We start from the raw sequence: 20,558 nt of genomic DNA, 5'->3' as shown, positions 1-20,558 counted from the left end.
AGCTGCAGAGCTCCTTATCTCTCTGGCTTATGCACCATTCCAATTACACTGCTTGTCCGGGCCCTGGGCAGGCTGTCCCGGGGGCAGGGTGAGGGGGCAGCTTCCTGGCTCAGCACCAGGACAGATAACCAGGGTGTCCCCAGGGAGCCCCCAGCTCCTGAGCCAGCCCCCACCCCACAGCTTGCCTCTTGCTTTTTGCAGAGAAGCCTCATGCTCAGGTAAGGCTATGAAGGCTGCAGCAAAAGCAGTACACGCACCTCACTCCCTGCTAATTCCCAAAACTATAGCAACAAACAAACAGAGTCAATTACCAAGACAGACACCGGCCCAATCCAAGAGGATGGGTACATCCATTACAAGACAATGCTGGAGCTGCAGCCTGATCACATTTACATGAAGAAATCATTTTATGCAAATCTCTCATCCACGGGTGAAGGCTGTACAGGAGAGGAGAAGCAGCACTACACGGAGATTCACGATGCACGGCAGATAGGCAATTTAAGGTAAATCATGCAGTTCAGTCATACAAGACATATAACCTGGGGAGAAAGTGTGTGGCTTCAAAGTCATAAATTATTTACAAATAATACAGCCTTCTCATGAAATATCCAGAAGGCCAAGCACCTATTTTTCACATTATTTTTCTCCACTTCCACAAATCACAGCAGAACTGAAGATGAATATCTTATCAAGAATGAGCTAGGTTTGGGGGAAGATGGACTTAGAGTATGGAGTTAGTTAGGGCTTTTTGCAGGCAGGACAACAAGAACAGAAGGCAGCAGGGCTGCTGTGCTCACCTGGAAGGGAAGCATCAGAAGTCAAAACGAGGGAGCTGGAGTGGTCTGAGGAAAGGAACTGTCCACCTGGTTTCTCATAACTTCCCAGGACTGTCACTGCCAGCCTGTTCAAAGTCACCACCTAATTTCCACCACATTTTTCAGGGTTTTTAAAATAAAATCCATTCCTTGCACTCACAAATCACAGCTGCAGCATCCACGTGTGTGGTGTGTTTTCTGTCAGCAGGGATGCCTCTTCAGAGCACTGGCCTTGCTCTGTACAACACATGGTCACTCCTCTGTACTCAATACTCCAGCTCTTTTCAGCATTTCTGTTGTGACACCTCAGCAGTTTGACACCTTCTAATCTTTCTTACCAAACACAACCCCTGCCCAAATTCTCCTGCAATGACCAATTCAACAGAGTTATTTTTCCTCATGCCCTGCCTGGTGACCCCACATGCCTTCCAGTGCTCTTACAGGTATCAACCTTTTCATAGACATATACACAGTTCATAATTTTCTTTTATGTTGCAGACTCTTTGCTCTTCAAAGTCTTTTTCAGATCTTCATGCTCAGCTTGCATTCAATTCAACACAGTCTGGCTGGGGGTTTTTTTGTTGGAATCATTAGGGGCAGATACCCATCTGCTCGAGGATATTTCTGTAGTCTGAGCAACTCCTCTAACATTTGTGCTTTCAGCAGACCACTGTTTCTGCTTGCTTATATATACATGCCTTAAGTGACTTCTACAATGTGTTTAAGCAGCTTCCCATGCTGAGCCTGAGGATACTAATTTTCTCTCTTCTGACTTTCTCTTGTTTTCAACTGATCTGCTGTTATTTGTGTGTGGGACAAGTACTTCAGTGTATAAAAAGCCTTTGAGGTTAACAGATACATTTTTACACAATAATTCAGAATTTTTCTGAAACTCTTCAAAGTCTTGGAGCACATTTTCTTTGTGTTACAGGTTTGCCTAAATGCAACAGCATTTAGTTCACTGCTTGTGTCGCATGTGCAGCCACATAAGGCAAATAAAATATACAACAGAAAAAACCACGATTTTCTTACTGGGTACAGATATTAGCATGTTTTACTTGCATCAATTGGTTGCAGTAAAAAGATAGAAATACCAAAATATTTCTTCTCAGCTTTAGAACTGCAGCATTTTTACATGACCAAAACTAAAAATAAATGTACCTCTTGCATAATAAAGAGCAGATAAACACCAAGTGTCACTTCATCCATGCAGTTACTTCTCTCCATCAGGGGTTCATATGTATAATCCCTCCAACACCACCACAAAATGCAAATTAAAAAGTGACATGAAATCTACATTTCACTTACCATGGAAATCATCTCAGTGGCTATTGTTCATGTACACCTATGCCTGTCAACATTTGCAACCTTGTGGTAAGAAAAAAGTCTGTTTCTGAACATTCCTATGTATTTTTAAATCAACTAAAATACCATATGAACACCAATGCTCCCAAGCATTTTTCTTCCTATATGACACACTTCACATACCAAAGCCAAAGAACAAAATCTCTTTTCTGGAGGAAGGGATATTTCTCTTGGCTAAACTTGCTCCTACCTAAGTCTACATCCACTTCCTAGGTCAGATGTAAAAAGAAGAAGTTGTCACCCATGTTGCAGCTCACTGAGGTCTTAGCCACCCTGTCATACATGCAGCTGTTTCTCTTTTGAAGTCTTTGCTATTGCAAGTATATTCCAATCTTAAATGGTACATAAGCTTTTGTGAATGCCTTTAATTGAGGAAGGCCTATGTAAAGGCTTGGATTTCATACTATCCTAAAATAGTAACACTCCTTCCCCTTTGGGAGAACCACACAACTTACTGTAAAACTGCTTCTCTTTTGCCTCAAAAACTATCCCTGACCTGGAAAGCCTACCACTGTCTCCAAGGATTGCACTAGAGCAATAATATTTACACTGAGAAGGCAGCACCCCTATGTCAAAGATCAGGCTCTCAGCAAATTTTAAAAACCATGAATACAAAATAAATTTATATGCAAAATACTTCAGAACTAATTTTTCGAAGAGAGAATCAGGAGATAAAGACAAATTGAATATCTGCAGTCAAAGGGTAACACTACTGCTGCTATCCTGTTGTTGAAGATTAAAGCTATGCCTGTAATTAATACAAAATCAGCTTGCAAGGTAAGGAGAGGAGGCTGAGGTTACTGATAACAGCTCCACTCCTCCCACCTGCATCAAAAGCAGCACATTCGGTGGGGTTTGTTTCCAGGGGTGCTAACTCACCACCAGGAGGGAACACGCAGTGGCACACCTAACCATTGTGGTTTACAAAAGCCCTGCCTGTAGGCTTGTGCTGATAAAAGTCTCCTGCCTTGAATCTTGGGTATGAGACTGCTAAAGGCCTATTAATATGACAGCTAAGCCCAGCACCTCATCTGCTGTGCTGTGGAGGCACATGGGACATGATGCCAGCTAGAAACCACTTAAAAACAGAGTTAGTAAGCAACAGGCTTTAAAGGAAAGGATATACTTCAAAAAAGCAAGACAAGAGGTTTGCACAATAAGAATTTTGTCCAACATTTTTACAGGCTTAAGTCTCTGCAAAGAATGAGATTTTCCTTTATTTTTTACCCACATATTCAAAACAGAGATGAAGTAACTGTCTTTTGCACACATTCTGCAGGAACAGGAGACAGCAGATACTGCACCCCTGCTTTACAATCCAGGGAACATCTAAAAGATTTTATATTTTAAAAACTAAAGGTGAAGAAGTGGGAGCAAGCTAAGAAGTGCACCACTATTCTTTTTTTCAGTGAAAATGGAGAACTTTTTTCAAATCTTTAAAAAACAAACTGGAGAACTGTTATTTTAGAACAGGCTCTCTTAAAAAACCTGTGTCTGCAAAGGAGGTATAAAGGCAGTCCCTACCACCCATCCAGCACAGCTGCTGAAGAGTGCAGTTGGGGCTGTCACAGAATCACAGTGAGGTGGGAAGGGACCTTTGGAGGTCCCTTGATCCAACATCCCTGCTCAACCAGGGCCTCCCAGAGCTGGTTGAGCAGGACCATGTCCAGGTGGGTTTTGAATACCTCCAAGGATGGAGACTCCACAGCCTCCCAGGAAAACCTGTGCCAGTACTCAGCCACCCCCACAGTGAAAAAAAGTGTTTCTGGGTGTTCAGAAGGAACCTCCTGTATTTCTGCTTTTGCCCACTGCTCATCTTGTCACTGGGCACCACTGAAAACAGCCTGGCTCTGTCCTGTTAGTGCCCAACCTTCACATTCTCCCCTGAGCCTTCCCTTCTCCAGGCTGAACAGCCCCAGCTCTCCCAGCCTCTCCTCATATGAGAGATGCTCCAGTCACTTCATCATCTTCACGGCCCTTTGTGGGACTCCCTCCAATATGTCCATTTCCCTTCAGTACTGGGGATCTCAGAACTGGTGTGGTCTCATGAGTGCCTAGAAGAGAGGCAGGATCACCTCCTTGCACTTACTGTCAATATTCTGTCTAATGCAGCCCAGGTCACAGTTCATCTTCTTTACCACAATGGCTCATTTGCTGGCTCACGTTCAACTTGGAACCCCTGCACCTTTCCAGCCTTCTGAATGGTCATCCCCCTGCACACACAGGGCTGCTCCTGCCCACGGGAAGGGCTTGGCACCTCCCCTTGCTCCCGGTACCTAGCACTGAGGAGCTCAGCTCTGGACGTGGGTAACTCCCAGCTGCTCCCTGCAGAGCAGAGGCGGCATGCCCTGGGCACAGCTTTGCTGAGCTGGGGCCAGCCCCAGCACGAAGCCACACTCTGGTCAGCACTCAGTGACCTGTGATCCTGGATCCTGTGTTGGCTGTGTGCCCCAGCAGGGCCCGCTTCACAGTCTGCACTGTACCAGCATCCCCTCATTTACAGCTCCAGAGGCACTCAATTGCCAGGCCGTGCTTTTGGAAGTTAACCCTTTCCTGTACCAAACGCCATCACTCCTGGGGCTGAGGCACTGAAGTCCTTTGGACAGGATCAAGCAGGAGTGTGAAGAAACGCAAGTTTAAATTTCAGCCCCAGCACTCCTCTACTGCTAAACTGAAACATCAGATACAGGAAGGAAGAGAAAGCAGCACTGCACTTCTCCCTGACACCAAAACCTTGCTCTTTACCACACAACTGATTTAACAGCCCTAATTTTTTTGCAAGAGCATGCTCCTATCTGCACACAATCAGGCTGGTGCACACACACAGCACAGGTACTGGAGTGTTAATAAAACCAGGTAGCTAGGTGTTTAAAAGGTATCAATCTCACAGCTCTTGTCCTGATCATTTACCCACAGCAATCCTCACATTTATTTTTTCTGAATTCAGTCTTTTTAAGTGCCAGCCACTGATGAACTGCAGGAAGCATAATTTTTATTAAAAGATGAACACTAAAACATTTGAGTTATATCTCAGAAAATCAATTTCCTATTGTCTATGGACAGATAGCTAAAGCCCAGAAATTCCCAAGAGTTTTCTGTGTACACCTTTTTGGTTGGTTTTGGGGGTTTGGAATTTTTTTTGGTTAGTTGGTAGGGTTTTTTTTTTTATTTCTCTAGAATCCCATGAAAGTAAGCATTTGCTGTTTAAAGCGGTTGCTCTTTTTTAAGCAGCAGTGTAATCAATTATACAAGCTAATAATATAGGAAATACAACTCTGTGAAACAAGGCACATATCATGCTGGCTGGAACATGGAAACTGCCAAGACTTTGAAATTCCGCTTCTCAGGGAATCACACCACTGTAATGTATAATTTCTGCCTAGCTAAGAAAACCATTGGAAAATAAGTTTTCTTGTTTACTGTGTTTCTTGAATAAAATATTCACTGCTGATTAAAACTAACAACTTGTGCTAATTTCACCACTGTCCAAGAACTAATATTTCAGTAATGCCCACAGCTGGGAGAAGCAAAAAGTGACAAAAATCAACCAAGGGTTTCCAGGTTCCTGGACTGCCAACCATGAGGTCCAAGCCTCCAGGGCTTTGATGTCTCAGGGCAGCTACAACCAGCTCCTTGGGCATCCCTACAGAAGTTTGGAAGTTCCATCACCTATTTCACAGATCGGGCGTTTCCTCCCAGACCAGATGCCTGCTGAGAACCAAGCCCACCATGTTATTTGTGAACACCATGCCTGAGTGCTGAGTAAACATGAAACACAGAAATGCTGAGTTATTTGGTGTCTGCCTGCTTTGCCAAGTAAATAATATAGCTAATTATGCCTCATAATAATGACTTCCTGTTTTGGTAGGAAACCAAACCTCTACTCCCAGTTTGTTTCCCCCAGTTCTTCTCCAGGGGTGGTTTTAGCCAAACGTGCTGAGAAGGATAACAAGATCACCTGGAAACCAGCATCCATTAAATCAGCGTAGCACCAGACCCAGATATTACCTCCTCCCCTATCATTCACCTGACTGTTAATGCTAATCCATTCCTGGTGTATTAACTTTCTAGGAATGAGATGGACTTGTCAAGCAAAATTAAAGATGGAAGCACAAGTGAGTAAGAGCTTCAGGGTTCACTCACACAAATTAAAATATACAATTGATACCAAAATGTAAATCAAGAGTATGAAATTGAATTTCCAAGAAATGCAAAAAAGAAATTAATTCTTTCTTGCACTTCAGTCAATATAATTGACTGGAACAATTGAAAAGACTTGACAGACTGTCCACTAAGATACCCAGGAAAACTGAACTGTTGTACCTCTACATTACTAGCATCAAACCATTTCCCAATGAACTGGCAAATTTCATGTACTAATTTGCCAGGAATATTTTCTTCCAAATTCAGTTATAAACTCCAAAAGATGACTAGATGTTTGCATCCCTTTTGATTACCAAGGATATAGTTAAGGAAACAGATAAAACAGGAGGGAAAGAAAATCATATTAGAAAAGTTAAAGTGCATTAATAGATAATTTTTGAAGTACACATTCAGTATAGGTGGTCCATAGGTAACTGTTTAACTCAGGTCCACATGCATAATATCACATGCTGCTGCTCCCTTGAGTGATTAATTAACCCCCAGAGAAAAGCTCTGTGACAAGTCACTTCACAAGTCATGAAATGGAGGTCACTGTGCCAGCCAGCAAATGACACATTAAAAAGGGGGAAAAAAGGCAGGAAATGCTCTTTATGCTTTCCACTTCAGTACAAACATGAGGGATTTATTTCACTAATCCATGGCTGGCAGTGTCAGGGCTACTTGGAGCTGCAGAGACAGAGAGAAATATCCAATTCTCAAATCCCCTCCAGCTACATGAAGGTAAGAAAGAAGAGCACATCTGCCCCCACAGAGCTGTTATTGCACAGCTGCCAACACCATCTCCTGAAAAGGCTGACCTAGGGGAAGGGACAGCCCCTCCTATAGCCAGGGAAGTCAATTAAGATGGCCAAGACACTTCCAAAATATACCTTTTAACAGGGTTCTCATTTGTAGCTTATTTTGCCGGTTTGATTACAACATTACATTCCTATGTGTAGAGTGTGAAGGAAACTGCACATGTAACTTTGGCTAGACAAATATGAGTTTACTCAGGCAATTTAAACATGAGGTCACAATTGACCCTTCTGGGGACAAAGCAGCATCCTTTCTTACAAAGTGTACTACAAATCAGGCAATATTTGACAGCACATCAAAGTGTGAGACAGAATACATACACGTCCAGTTGGGCCCTTCTGCATCTTCTTCTTTTTCCTTAGACAAGCAAATCTATAAAGCCTCTCATTTAATGTGTTGGATTAATAAATGATGAAGCTACAAACATGAGAGCCCCAACCTTTCATGGCGTGTGTTCAATTATTTTGCATTTAACGAGAGTAAAGGAAAACTAATTTAATCTCTGTAATTGCCAAACTAAATGACACAACCTTGCCTATTACAACAGATCAAAATAATACATGTACATTTACCAAGTTGTTGCAAAAACTGTAATTTTTACTCTGAATAGCTTTTGCTTCAAGCATTAGCTTCCATTTGTGGAAAAGTAACTACCAAATGCTGCAGTAGAGCCCAAGAGACTGTGCTTTTTCCCACAGCTAGGCTCAGGATCAGAGTTATTTCAGCCAAGCTCTCTGACAGCATTTCAAAAGAAAGTAAAACTATATTTTGGAATATGCTTGGTGAATATTCCCAATTAAAGTCTGCAACCACAGGCATTCTAGTTTGCAGGCTCTAACAGCCTGAATGTTCATCTATGCACTCCACCAGGAGGAAAAGTAGCTGTTACTCATTGAAGGAAGAAACCTCTGGAGACAGTGCAGTTTCTTAGAAATCACCCACAACACCATCAGTAGCAAATTCTTTAGCAACCTCTTCAGCAATGTCTTCCTGTCTGTCCCTCACACTCCAGCCTCCTAAACCAGCGTGCCTGGTGGCAGCCTGGGCATTGACAGGTGTCAGAGCGTGGCGTAGGCACCAGCGCTCCTCTGCACCCCTTATCCCCAAACCTGAACCCCTCTTCCATGGCTCTTAACTCCTACTCTCCCCGAGCTCCTCATTAACTCTCCCCCAACCACAGCAAAAGCCCTAGAAGAGGGCTTCAGGTTACCCTTCCCTGCTGAAAGGTTATCCTGCCTTTTCCAGTTTGAATCATCTTGCTTGGCCGTGAGGAACAGCCACTATCGGCAGCACCCAGGGAAGCTTTCCCTGCAGCCCTGCCCGTGGCACGGGCCCTTCCCAGTCTCTGGAAATCGCCCACCTGAGGCAACTGAACACTTGCCTCAGGTGGGCAGGTTTTTTTTATTGCCAGTTTTTGTGGGCACACCCCAGCAGTGGCTCACAGCTGTGTGGTAACAAGCATATCCAGGGCTTTCTCTCCTTCAGTCACTTCCGAACGATGAGCCCCTAATCCCTTTGGCTTCAGCTGCAAAATTCCCATTGATTGATAATGGATTTTCCACTGATGTAGAATCGGGCACTTCGACTACACCACTACGAATTAACAGAAGAGAGCTCTGTTAATCCTTTATAAGCAAGCTTAATCTTGGGGTTTAGAGAAGGAGCAAAGGCTCTGTTCTTCCCAGTACCAGCCAGAATGTGATTACCATTTCAGAAAATCTTTCTCATTTTCTTTGACTGATCCAATATTTCTTCGGAAAACATAAATCCAGGCACCACCACAGATGCATACTTCTGCCAAGTAAAAAAGGAAGAGTTTGAGCTATGAATCCTGAAGCCAAAAACTGGGATCAGCACTCCAGGATTTCCAGTTAGTCCATAGAAAGTGCTGTCACCTAAAATGGCAATCTGACAAAGCCTTTATAGCATTTCAATTCAATTTGAATATAGCACCTTTCAATTAAAAAGAGTAACATCTGAAACCTCATATTAAAACAGCTGTAAGATTTGTTAAGGTTCTCTCTCAATGATGTGATTTGATCATTTCGTGTACATTAGCAATAGTTAGGGCTATTAAGTGCAAGCAAGTATTAGCACCTTTCAAGACTGTTACAGGATCTGGCTAATAACTGAAGCAATCAAATCATCAAAAAGATGAACTGAACTTACATTAAGACACTTTTTCCATTAAAACAAGATTTTGTTAGATCAACTCAGACGTTAAGTCAGTGGACACAGAATGGTTCTTTTTTTGCAGAAAAGGAAACTCATCACTATGCATCCATGTCTGGTAAATGGGAACTCACTCTCATTCCAATGAGAAAGCACTGTTCACCAAGACTTGTCCCATTTGCAGCAGTCTGAGCAAGGATACTTAATGGTATCCTTAGCAGTAAAATCATGAAAGATGAAGCCCAAATATTACAGCTGTAATTGGTACTGAGCAGCAAATGACCCTTAATTTGATGTCTTGTCCTGCAGCACACCAGATGCAAACATTTCATTGATTTAGTAATTCACCGTACACACTGCTCCTCTGCTAGGATGCTAAGAAGTCTTAAATAGAGCGGTTTAGTGGTTCCTCTAAAACCCTGGAATGCCACATATCTCCACAAAATGTTTGCCTTAGTCAAGCATTTCACTGCCACTGTTCAGCTGGATGACCTTTGGAAGGAGCAGCGGAGGCTGACGTGCACCTTCATTAAAGCAGCACCTCCTTCTTCCCCCGCCCGCGAGAACAATGAGTGCGGGAGGGAAGAGGTGAGCAATCCACATAGTAATGAAGAGATTTGGTTTCAGAGGGTTATCAATTATTTATGAGCAAATCCCCAGATGAACACATCCGAAGCTGAGCAGTTTTTTAATACATCTCACTTCTGTACACACAGCACAGCGCAACTAGATACGAACTAAACTGGACTGGTCTGATTATTCAAGGTGTCAAACAGTGAGTTCAGTCTGGACATTAGTAAATCACCATTATGTTTTTCAAAGTACAATGGTCTCCTAGATAAATCTCTTTCACAAAAGTCCTCTAAGACTCACAGAAATAATTCTTTACTGTATTTCCCATTCATCAAGATCTCAGCAAAGAAAAATCTTATCCTTAAGAATTTCTGTAATTATGCTGATATAGTTCTCTAAATAGGCTAATACTCAAATTCTAATATTGCCCAGGTGCGAATGGGATTTTATTCCACAATGGGATTAAATGGATCTGAACTTTTCCTATTAAGAAAAGGTAAGATCAAGTAAAGGTCTTTTTCTCCAGAACTGGGTTTATCCTTTTTAAAACAAGGACTTGTCTTTAAAGTAAAATTGTTTCACAACTTTAAAAGACTTGCTTTTTAAAGAGAAGTTCTGAAAATTCTTTCCATGATATGGGAAAGACAAACATTACATATTCTTTACAAGCAAGGGCAGTGAAACCAAACAGTTGAATGTGCAAGACACATAGCTTACACAAAAATTAATTAATCTGTTTACAAATGTTATTATTGAAAACAGTCATCCTGCAAGACTTGAAATAAAACCACATCCATTGGCACGCAGTGAGTGCCCAGATCTGCAGAACCCTGCTTTGAGCTCCTGTTTCCCACAGCTTCCAACCAACAAGATGTGGCCAAAGTCACCACCACCTCTGCAGTCACACCTCAATGACTGTGTCTATGGCAGCTGTCATGACGGCCCCGAGGCCACCTTTAGCACCTTGCCAAGCTCAGACACTCCGAGCCATGACCTCGGTCAGGATGTGTCCTGCAGAGCAAGCCCCACAGGCAGCTCTGCACTGGCCAAGCCGTGGCATGCCACGCACAGGTGGTCAGAGGAACGCAGAGTCACCCCGAGCTTGGGGGGCTCTCTCTGAGCACAGCCAAGGGGGAACAGACCCCAGGCCCTGCAGGTCCCCCTGCCCCTTGGAGCCTTGTCTGCAAGCTGCCTCCAAAGGGAAATGCCTGGGCAGACACTCATCAAATAATACATTTTAAACTACATGTGGAATGAGCACTTCCTGCCATTATTGCACAGCACCCCAGGAGAAGAGCCAGGTCTGGCACATTCCCTGCCCTCTCCCCTTTAGGCCAGCATTCACCTCAGCATCTGCACAGCTCCAGGAGCAAGCTCCATTCCTGCCTTTGCCTGGGTAGACTAAAGTGCTCTAATATTAAGAAAACAACAGAAAAAAGAGACTTAGAAATCCATTTTAGATTTATTTGCATTACTTTAAAGGGTTTGCCATATATTTGGATGAAAGAAGCCCATTAAGTACATCTATATTTACTTCATTACAGCGTGGCTCTTGAAGTTAGATGAAAAGATTTACCCTGGCCAAGTTTGTTTATTCATCAACATCAGCTAGATATATTTTCAAAGGCTCATCCTCATCGCATTTACATGAAAGCACACAGATTTTTTTTTTCTTCAACAGTTGTAAGGCATTCTGAGAGGTATGAAAGGTCAAAAGAAACTTCAGTGAGAATTACAAAATCAAGGAACAGCAGAGGTATAATTCTTATCATTTCTGCTTATTAATGGGGGTGGAAACCCACTCTTTCCCACCTGGAGTCATTCTTCTCACCCTGCAGATGTATCAACAGCAACAAAATGCAGCTGGATGCTCAGTGCCCCTGACTCAAGCCCCAGTAAAGGCACCTGGCACACCGCTTACTCATGAACACAAGGGGAGTGTTAACCCCTCCTGAAGCTCAAGATCTTAAGCAAACGCAGCCTCCCAAGTTTCTGAAGTTTTTCTCTGCACTTCGAGAAGAAAAATTAGATGTTTTTTCCACACAGGTGGCATTGAAGATGAGCTCTTCATTAGTGCTAGCAAAGTATGAAGTAGCACAGCCTACCAAAGATCGAAGCCAACCATACAAGTCCTAATTATCTCTGACAGGAACCCAAACATAACTTGGTACTTGCATGCCTTTATTATCAAAATTTTATCCTCAAGTTATTTAAATATTTAAATGACTTTTATGGGTGCTATCTTTCCTCATGAGTTTACACTTTCCCACGGAAGACTTCCAGAGTGATTAACAATGCTGATCTTTATCCTTCACACTGACTATTCATTCATCCTTTCTAAAACGAATACTGCTTACATACGACCCAAGAGGGCTGTAACAAGGCAGTATTTATCCACCCTAATAATCTGCTGCGGCTGCTTTAATTAAAACTGAGTTATATCACATCCATGAAGCAAAGGCACACCTCCTGTCACTTGTCACCTCCACCTCACAGCTGTGCTTTGGTGCACCTTCTCAGAAGCAAGCTTTGGGGATCCCCCCACCTGCAGTCTGCTCACACCTGCCCAAGTAACTGAGGGCACAGTGTTGCCAAAAAACCCGCTTCACCACAGAAGAGAAGCAGAATGAAACTGCAGAGGGGTTTGCAGTTTGGGGCCTTGAGTGAGTCACTGAACACCTGCAGGTTCCCACTCACCCCAGTTCACAAGCAGGGCACCCCTGCTGGCATGGCACATGGGGATTTTGGGAGGTGGGGGACCAGGGGGAAGGAGCAACTGATGGAGAACCTCTGGCACAGTGCAGCAATTCAGAGCGTGAGGGGTAACAGGATGGAGATGGGGGAACAGCAACCAAAGACATCTCAAATACCTGCAGTAAATTGGCAGCCAAATCAGGATCCAGCTTCCTCATCTGTGTTGCAGCTTTCACAGGTCCTCCATGAGCCCACGATTGCATAGTGATTTCAAAATTTAGAGTTTACTCCCAGTATTGCACAAATGAGTGTGCACTGCCTGCCCTTCCCATGTTTCACTCCATGCAAGCACAATCTTACCACATCAACATTTACAGATGGACCATTTTCCCATGGAAGAAACTTGAGCTTTTTCCCTCACCAGAACTTTTCTGGCATTATGATACGCAGTATAAGGCCTGCTGCTGATGGCATCCTTGGGGAGCCTGGATGGGCAGAGGCAGCCAGGGCAGCCTGCCTGCAAGCCGGAGGCTGTGCAACCACGGCCTCGCCCAGCACCTCTCCCCTGCTGGCTCCGTGCAGGGCCGGGGCCGGCACTTCCCAGACATTCAGCAACCCTCGAGCACGGCAGGGGGCCACACCCCGCCTCAGCTCAGCAACCCGGGGATAAGGGTGAGTGACAGCACCCTGCACCCTTCCCCCTGCCCGGGCTCCCTCCCAGGCACAGCACAGCCACCAGACTGCAGGACACCGGCCCCGCCCCACTGCTGCTCCAGGGCTGAGCTACCCTCGCTCCTGTGCCCGAAACCTGCCCCATTCTGAACACCAGGAAGCAGAGGCATTGCTGTAGGGGCCTGGGTAATGTTATTTGAATGATTTATTGTTTTAATTGTCACATGGTTTTGAGTCTTCTTGGTCTATTAATTTTATTCTTGCATTATATTTTACAGTTACAAATGATACGGGTTTGAAACTACTTTGAAAAAGCCCCTCAGTTTTCTATCCTTATCCTTACTGGAAGTAAAATAACTGTCCTGTTCCAGCCATTGAACTCTACAGCACTTTACCATGGGCATCAATGAGCTGATAAATTCCTTTGTGTGTCTATGAAGTTCCCAGTGCCCCATGAAAGAGGGTTCCTTAACTAAATGCCACTGCACATCCAGCAAGAAAAACTTGATTACTTTTCTTGTGGACTCCTCAGTGCTTCCTAAAGTATAAAATAACTCTCAGATCATCAATAATTCCCTGTTTATGACTTGGAATCCAGTTGCCACTTTATGATCAATACAATTTTAACAGTAGAATAAATCCAGAACTTAAGTTATCTAGTAGTAGTCATTTGTATACAATACATGATCTAAAGCCACATTCACTTTCAAATGCCTGGCAACAAGGCTTATGAGGAGCACTGTGTCTTAAAACACAATGGATTACCCATTTCTCTTCCTCATTAAATGACATCTCATAAAAGGAACCAAACAAAAGATAGGTGAGTTTGATGACTGTCATATCCCACGACCTTTACTCATACGAGTAATGCGATGCCTCCAGATCAGGTTCTCATTTGGAAGCTGAAGATCCCCACTGCTGACTTGAATATTGATTTTATGTTAATAAAAATCTGTGTTGAAATGCTGGTTAACTATAAAATTGCTCTAGTACTTCAGGTGTCACACATGCTGTACTATTCTCTTTTTCAACACATGCAAAAGCCTCTCACCACTTCCAGGAGATGCCCCACAGGCTGCAGAAATTGGCCTTTGTTAAATAAGCTAAGAATTTATCACTTTTCCAATTAGGGGAGGCACTTTTGCTATAACGAAGCTGTGCACCTGAAAAATTTTTAAAGATGTAAAATAAAGCCCTGTGGAATTTGAAATGTTTTGTTCTGTATCGCCTAAGAGAAACAAATCCAATGACAACGTACTTCCATTTACCTACTGGGTATCTTTAGCAGTGTTTGCTCCTACAAATTCTCTTAACAGATGCTGCTCCAATCATCACTTATCTGCAACACAGACAGACTTTGAGAGGACTAAGGAGGATTTGCCTCTGGTTTCATACAGCGCGCTTGGTTTTTTGCAGTTTAATTTATTAGAATAAGAACTCTGGATAAAAGTTAATCAAGCACAGCTGCCAGGCTTCTTAGGCTGCTAGGAAGGGGGAAAATATTTTCTGCCAAAATTTTATCTTTGCTCTCTCTGTCTCACTCTTTTTCTGCATTTATTGCTTAGTATTATTTCAAAGGCCGTTCCTTTTACAAATGTAATCAACTCGTGAATTCAGCACCATACATGATACATTACTCTTCTTAAAACCGAACCTCTGAAGGATAGATTAGAAGAAGAGGTTAAAGGGCTCTATCGTTCAAAGCACTGTAGTTCAGACACCTATAAATCACTGTGTTGGTTTATTTAGCTGCCTGGCCCATTAGCCTTCGTGACATCTCAAGCCGCACAACTTTCTGGTGTGACCGAGGGCCAGTTTCTCCTTTCGCTCTCCGGAGCACGGGGAGCCGAAAGCCCCGCGCAGCACACCCGGCACACGACGCGTCAGGGACACTCTGCGCCCGCAGCCCTGCCCGAGGAGCAGCCCCCGCTGGCCCCAGCGCCCCTTCCTCCTCAACACTTTCCAAGCCCGCGAGCAGATACCGCTGCGAAACAAACTGGAGCCCGTCCCTACGTAATAGGATTTCAATGGAAATACGGGCTGGCTGGCAGCAGCGGGAGCGGGGAGGCGCGGTGACCCCGCGCCGCGGAGCCCCGCGCAGCGCACCCCGCCGGGGCCGAGCCCCGCACCTGTGCCCGCGGCCGCCGCCGCAGCGCCCGCCCGCAGCGCGGACCGCGCTAGACAGGGTGGCCCCGCAGGACTGCACTGGCACCCCCGAAACACGGCCGCGGCAACTTCGCGCACCGCCCCCAACTCACCGGGAGGCGCCGGCCCCGCCGAGCGGAGCGTCCCTGGATGCCGCTCCCGCGGAGCGCAGCCCGCAGGGGCCGGGCAGCGGCGCGGCCAGGGACAGCAGGCAGGAGAGGCAGCAAGTTGCGGCGCGTCTCTCGTCTCTCTCCTCTCCTTTTCTCTCCCTACCCGCCTCCTCCTCCTCCTCCTCCCCCTCTCTCCCTCCCCCTCCTCCGCCCGGCGGGAGGGTCGGGGGAGGCGGCGGAGGGGCCGGAGCGCGGCCGCGGAGCGGGCACGGGCACTGCGCATGTCCCCGCGCCCGCCGGGAGCCGCGGTGGAGCGAGGGAGGCGGCGGCGCCGCGGGCCGGCAGCGAGCGCAGCGCGGGCACGGCGCGCCCCCGCGGAGCCTGCGCGGGCACGGCCCCGCCGCAGCGCCCTGCTCCCTGCCCGCCCTGCCCGCTGCCCGCCCTGCTCCCTGCCCGCCCTGCCCGCTCTGCTCCCTGCCCGCCCTGCCGCACCGCCGCGGCCCCGGGGGGCTTGGCCGCCCCCGAGCAGCGGGGAGCAGCCGGGGCCGGGCCGGCGCTGCGGCGGCGAATGCCGGGGCCGCCGCCCCGATTGCCGCACAGGGGGTTGTGCGGCTGGAGGATGCTCCGGTGGCCGGCCTGAAAAGGTGGGAAAAAGGAAAAATTGAAGCATCCTGGTCTTGGTTCTAGGTTTTTTGGGGTTTTTTTCCTCCTCGTTAAGTGACCGTGACTAAAGAAGACAGGTATTTTGGCAGAAGGAACCTCGGCATAGTTATTGGTGGCTTTTTAATGTTGTACCAAGATCTTTAAGCAAAAGAAATAAGATGTATTTTGACATGATGTAGGGAAGTGGAAGGACTGCAAGTGAAAAGCACTGTAAGAGCTAAGGCAGGAAAGGCTGCAAAAGCAAAATACCTAACTGAGATCTCTGGGGATTTTTTTAGGGAAATTGCACAATTACTACAAGTTTCCACCCATATGTAAGGATTGACTTAACACCCAGTGAGCTCTTACTTCCTTAGAATAAGTTCAAACCCCATATGCCATTCTGCAGTAGCAGTGCTGTCAGATGCGTGGCTGGCTCAAGGTTTGAGCCTGGATCTATAGTTGGTGTTTTCCAAGCAAGGATTTGCCTGTGAGGCAAAGTGCTGGTTTCTTGCTTGGTTGGTTGCTTGGGTTTTTTTAGAAATCCAAATACAGCAGTACCACCAGCATTTTCATTTTCACCTAATCTTTGGCAAGATTATAGCTCAGTTTATTATCTCCATGCGTGTCGGTCCAATGAATCCTCAGAGCTGATCCTTTCTTCATCCTGCCTTTCATTATTGCCAGCTGTTGGGTTCCTCTGTTGATTTGTTAACTTTTTTTTTTTTTAACCACCTTTGAGCTCTTTATCCAACAACTTCTGTCTGTACTGGGTGGCATAGTCCATGATTAGCACAGTCCAGCCCATCTCAGTTTGTCCACATGGCTCCTGGAACAAAATGCATATTATTCTATCATGTAACCTGCCAGTTCGTGTAATATCCAGCTGATGGTTGCCATTTTACCAGTCTGGTGTTGCTTTTCTTCTCTGTTCCTGACATGCCACTATACTGGACACTGTAGCTGACCTAATGATGTTTTTCTCAGACTTTGTTTTCTGTAGTTTCTTTTACCTGCAGTTCTTGCAGAAAGTTCGCATCAAATCATTCTGTTAGAAACAAGGAGACTGTGTGAGACCCCTAACATCTGTATCCACATCCCACAGGGTGACTCTCCAATGAACCCAGCTACCTCAGGGATTTTAACTCTTTCACCTCCAGCTGGTTTCTGGTTGCTGTAGTCAGTGAAGATTTGCACATATGGTAGAGTTGTGATGATTTGCACATGTGGAGTCTTGAATCAGCACTTTTGTTCCACGCTGCATGCCTTCATTCTTGACCAGTGGTTCTCCTGCTCTGCTCAAGCCTTGTAGATGTCCTAGAAGGAGTGCTGGGCCATCATAGCCATTTGGTGCCACTGTAGTGCTTCCAGTTTAAAGTATGAATTGTGAAACTGTGATTTGTAGGAAATTTTGGAGGCTAACAGTAGTCTGTAGGTCCAAAAAGACTGGAAACAAATGTTCTAGCAGCTACTCCCCTTCAGCTGTATCTTTTGGCACAGTTTTTTGTCATCAGCAAAATACAGTTTTCATTGAGTCTACAAGGATGTGCAAAGCATGCCAGTACACTGAAACCCAGAGGAACTTCTCATCTCTTTAACCCTACTGTTGATGTTCCTCCAGACAGTTCGTTTATTTGGATTTAATTAGTTGAAAAAAACCCTTTCAAAATCATAAGCTTAATCAAGTCCATATATTTGCTTTTGAACAAGAGTCACTACATGTGATATAAAAGGGTATTACCATAGCAATCTGGACTCTCATCTTAACCTGTACTCCTGTTAAAATGGAAACAAGGCCAAAGACAGTTCCAAAGAAGAGGGGTGGCTTTTTCTTGCCTCTTCCTTTCTTCTCTCCCACCTCTTATCTCCCCTTTGCCCTCCAGCTCCAAATACCTTTTGGTTTAATTTGTCTGCCTCTGCATTTAGGAAAAAGACAATATTGGATGTTTCTCTCAAATCTGGGGAAGTGGAGTTTGCTCATTACCTAACCTTTATTTGCAGCCCTAGTCAGCAGGCAGGCTGGCTGGGAAGGTCAAGGAGGTCAGAAAGGAGAGATGCACAGAATGAGGGACAGGAGCTTGTGATCTCTTGACAAAAGGGAAGGATCAGGCATGGATTCAAAACAGAGGAGTAGGAGGGGGGTATAAAGGTGATGGGTAGCTGGTGGAGATGGAGGGATAGGAGCTGCATAGGCAACAGGCAAAGATTAAGTCCCTCAAAAAGGTTGGCAAAAATCAAGCAATCTCAGACATGACTAATTTCGCCCTCCACAAGAGTGAAACTATTCCCTCCTGTCATTTCTGTGACAGGCACTCCCCAAGGCCCCACTGCTGCTAAAGCTCCATTATCTGAGGCGTTGTGCCTCACACCGGTGACGCTCTCTGCCACAAGGACCTTACAGTTTAGCATGACCCAAAAGGCAACAAAGGAGTGCAACAAAACACTGTACGAGACCAGGACAGGAAGGACAACTGGACTCCTGGAAGCCTGCATTGCATTTTACGTTACGTAATGTCACAGTTATAGTCAGAAGTAAATAACATACAAGTAAAGTACACACATAGCAGTGACCCACCCTCCATCTCAGGCATTTCCACTGTCTTTTTTTCCCGTTCAAGAATGAGGAAGTCCCAGGCACCAGATTTAACCTCTTGTCCAAGGGCCTGTTGTTGGTGGTAGTTAGGGCAGAAGGCTAACACAGGCACAGCTGAAGCACAGTGAATGCTGCTCGAGGTCACAGCCTTTGACTTGCAACATTCTGTGGGAGCAGCAGTAAGGAGGAGCTGGACACGTACAGGCTTTGCTCTGACTCAGCCTAGAATAGCCCATCTCTGTCCCTTGTTCTGCCCTCATCATACTGTCACAACTCTCTGCAAGTGAGCTGGCTACAGAAGTTACTTTCCAGCTGGACCAGTTCCCAGCCTAGCTCCCAGGGAAGGCGTACAATGTTCTGCCAGCCAGTGTGGGAAGGGTGTCGGGGCAGGCAGGGGGGCAGCAGGGCTTGGAGAAGCTGCTGGAGACGTTCTGTTCCAGAGGCACAGGACTGGCCTCAGCTGTGCTTGTGTGAAGCAGGTTGCTTTACTGAACTACATTTTCAGATGTCTAAAATGGATTTTGGTACTCAAGTTGGACACCTTAGGTTTCATTTTCTTAGGATGGTAATCACTAAGCCATCACCTCCACCAGAGTGAGGAGGCCATGTTCTCAGACATGCAATCCCATCATCTCTCTTTTGCTACCTGTGAGTGAATGAAGCCTTTCAGTCACCAGTGTTGGTCTCTGACCAAGCAGAAACGTGACCCTGAAAGAAACAGCTGCCTGTTTTTCTGCGGTGTCATTGAGTTGTATCAGCTCACAGGCTGGTTAAATAAGCTCCAGAGCCACCACAAATGAGGAGGCAGGCTCTTTGGCTGGGAAGAAGTTTGGGTTAGAGGAGAAGGAACAAGACTTCCCCCTTATGGCAAGATCAAGCCACTGGATATGCTTAGGTGCTCACAGATGCAGCTTGAGAGGTCAATATACACGCGTTCAACCAGGAATACACAAACTCTGCAGGAGCCAGCAGCGCTGCAGTTCACTGCAATCCCTAAATTCACTCCAATTTTATATAACAGCATGCTCTTAGTTCCAGATCTCTTACTGATGTAGAAATACTCATTAAAGAAGTTTTAGTAAATAATTGGAGAAAAATCAGTTCTCAGCATGCAGGCTTCTGCACTTTGAGGAAACAAGTATCTTTTGAAGCTATGTTGAGGTACATCCCCCAATTATCATTTGTATATTGTATAAGCAAAACTCATTATAAAGAGAATGCAACTTTAAACCACACAAGTGTAAATTTCCCATGAGTTCCTAATGCAGAGCAGTACTATGGGTTTAAATGAGCCTTTTCAGTGTCCCTCACCCCTGCCAGTTCCTGGGATGAAGTGTGCCCTACCTGGAAGGATGTTCATTCTTGCTAATCTCCCTGTTGCTGCACACTGGAGCAAAATTCAAATAGACTGATGTGTTTCTTTCTTCATGCCAGGCCTGCATCACTCCTAACTGCTCATCCCTCCAGCATGGACTTTGTCCTCACTTAACAGAGTGCATTGTGACATGGCCTGGAGCTACCCACAGAGACAGCAATTACTCCTCTATATATTGTTGGCCCGGTTTTCAAGAAGACTGAGCAGTCCTACTTCTTCAAGGAGCAAAAGGGCCTGAGGGTACCATCACCTCTGGAAATCAAGCCATTAGGGATAGGAAGAGGATGTGAAGGAAGGAATGGGAGCTTGTAGGAAAGCATTGCTTCCATCCAAGCAGCACATCAGTAAGAAGCTGCCACAATCAAAAGGAAAGAGGAAATAATCTAATAGAACTTCCTTACAGGCCAAAAAATCCTATGAAAGCCTGGATGGCTGCACACCAC

At 45.4% G+C, this 20,558-nt stretch overlaps 1 protein-coding gene across 5 annotated transcripts in view; it reads right to left on the bottom strand.

The window, feature by feature from the left end:
- The window catches only part of PAG1 (phosphoprotein membrane anchor with glycosphingolipid microdomains 1), a 109,508-nt gene extending 93,604 nt beyond the window's left edge, over nucleotides 1-15,904 (bottom strand). For all 5 annotated transcript variants that reach the window (XM_063391944.1, XM_063391943.1, XM_063391954.1 and 2 more), the window contains exon 1: nucleotides 15,509-15,904. The gene's annotated coding sequence lies outside the window, so the exon portion shown is untranslated. The remainder of the gene's footprint in view (nucleotides 1-15,508) is intronic.
- Between the last annotated feature and the right edge of the window lie 4,654 nt (nucleotides 15,905-20,558).

Source organism: Prinia subflava, chromosome 1 (genome assembly GCF_021018805.1).
Source record: "Prinia subflava isolate CZ2003 ecotype Zambia chromosome 1, Cam_Psub_1.2, whole genome shotgun sequence".
NCBI classification, from domain to species: domain Eukaryota; kingdom Metazoa; phylum Chordata; class Aves; order Passeriformes; family Cisticolidae; genus Prinia; species Prinia subflava.
This window is presented reverse-complemented; position numbering and strand designations above follow the sequence as displayed.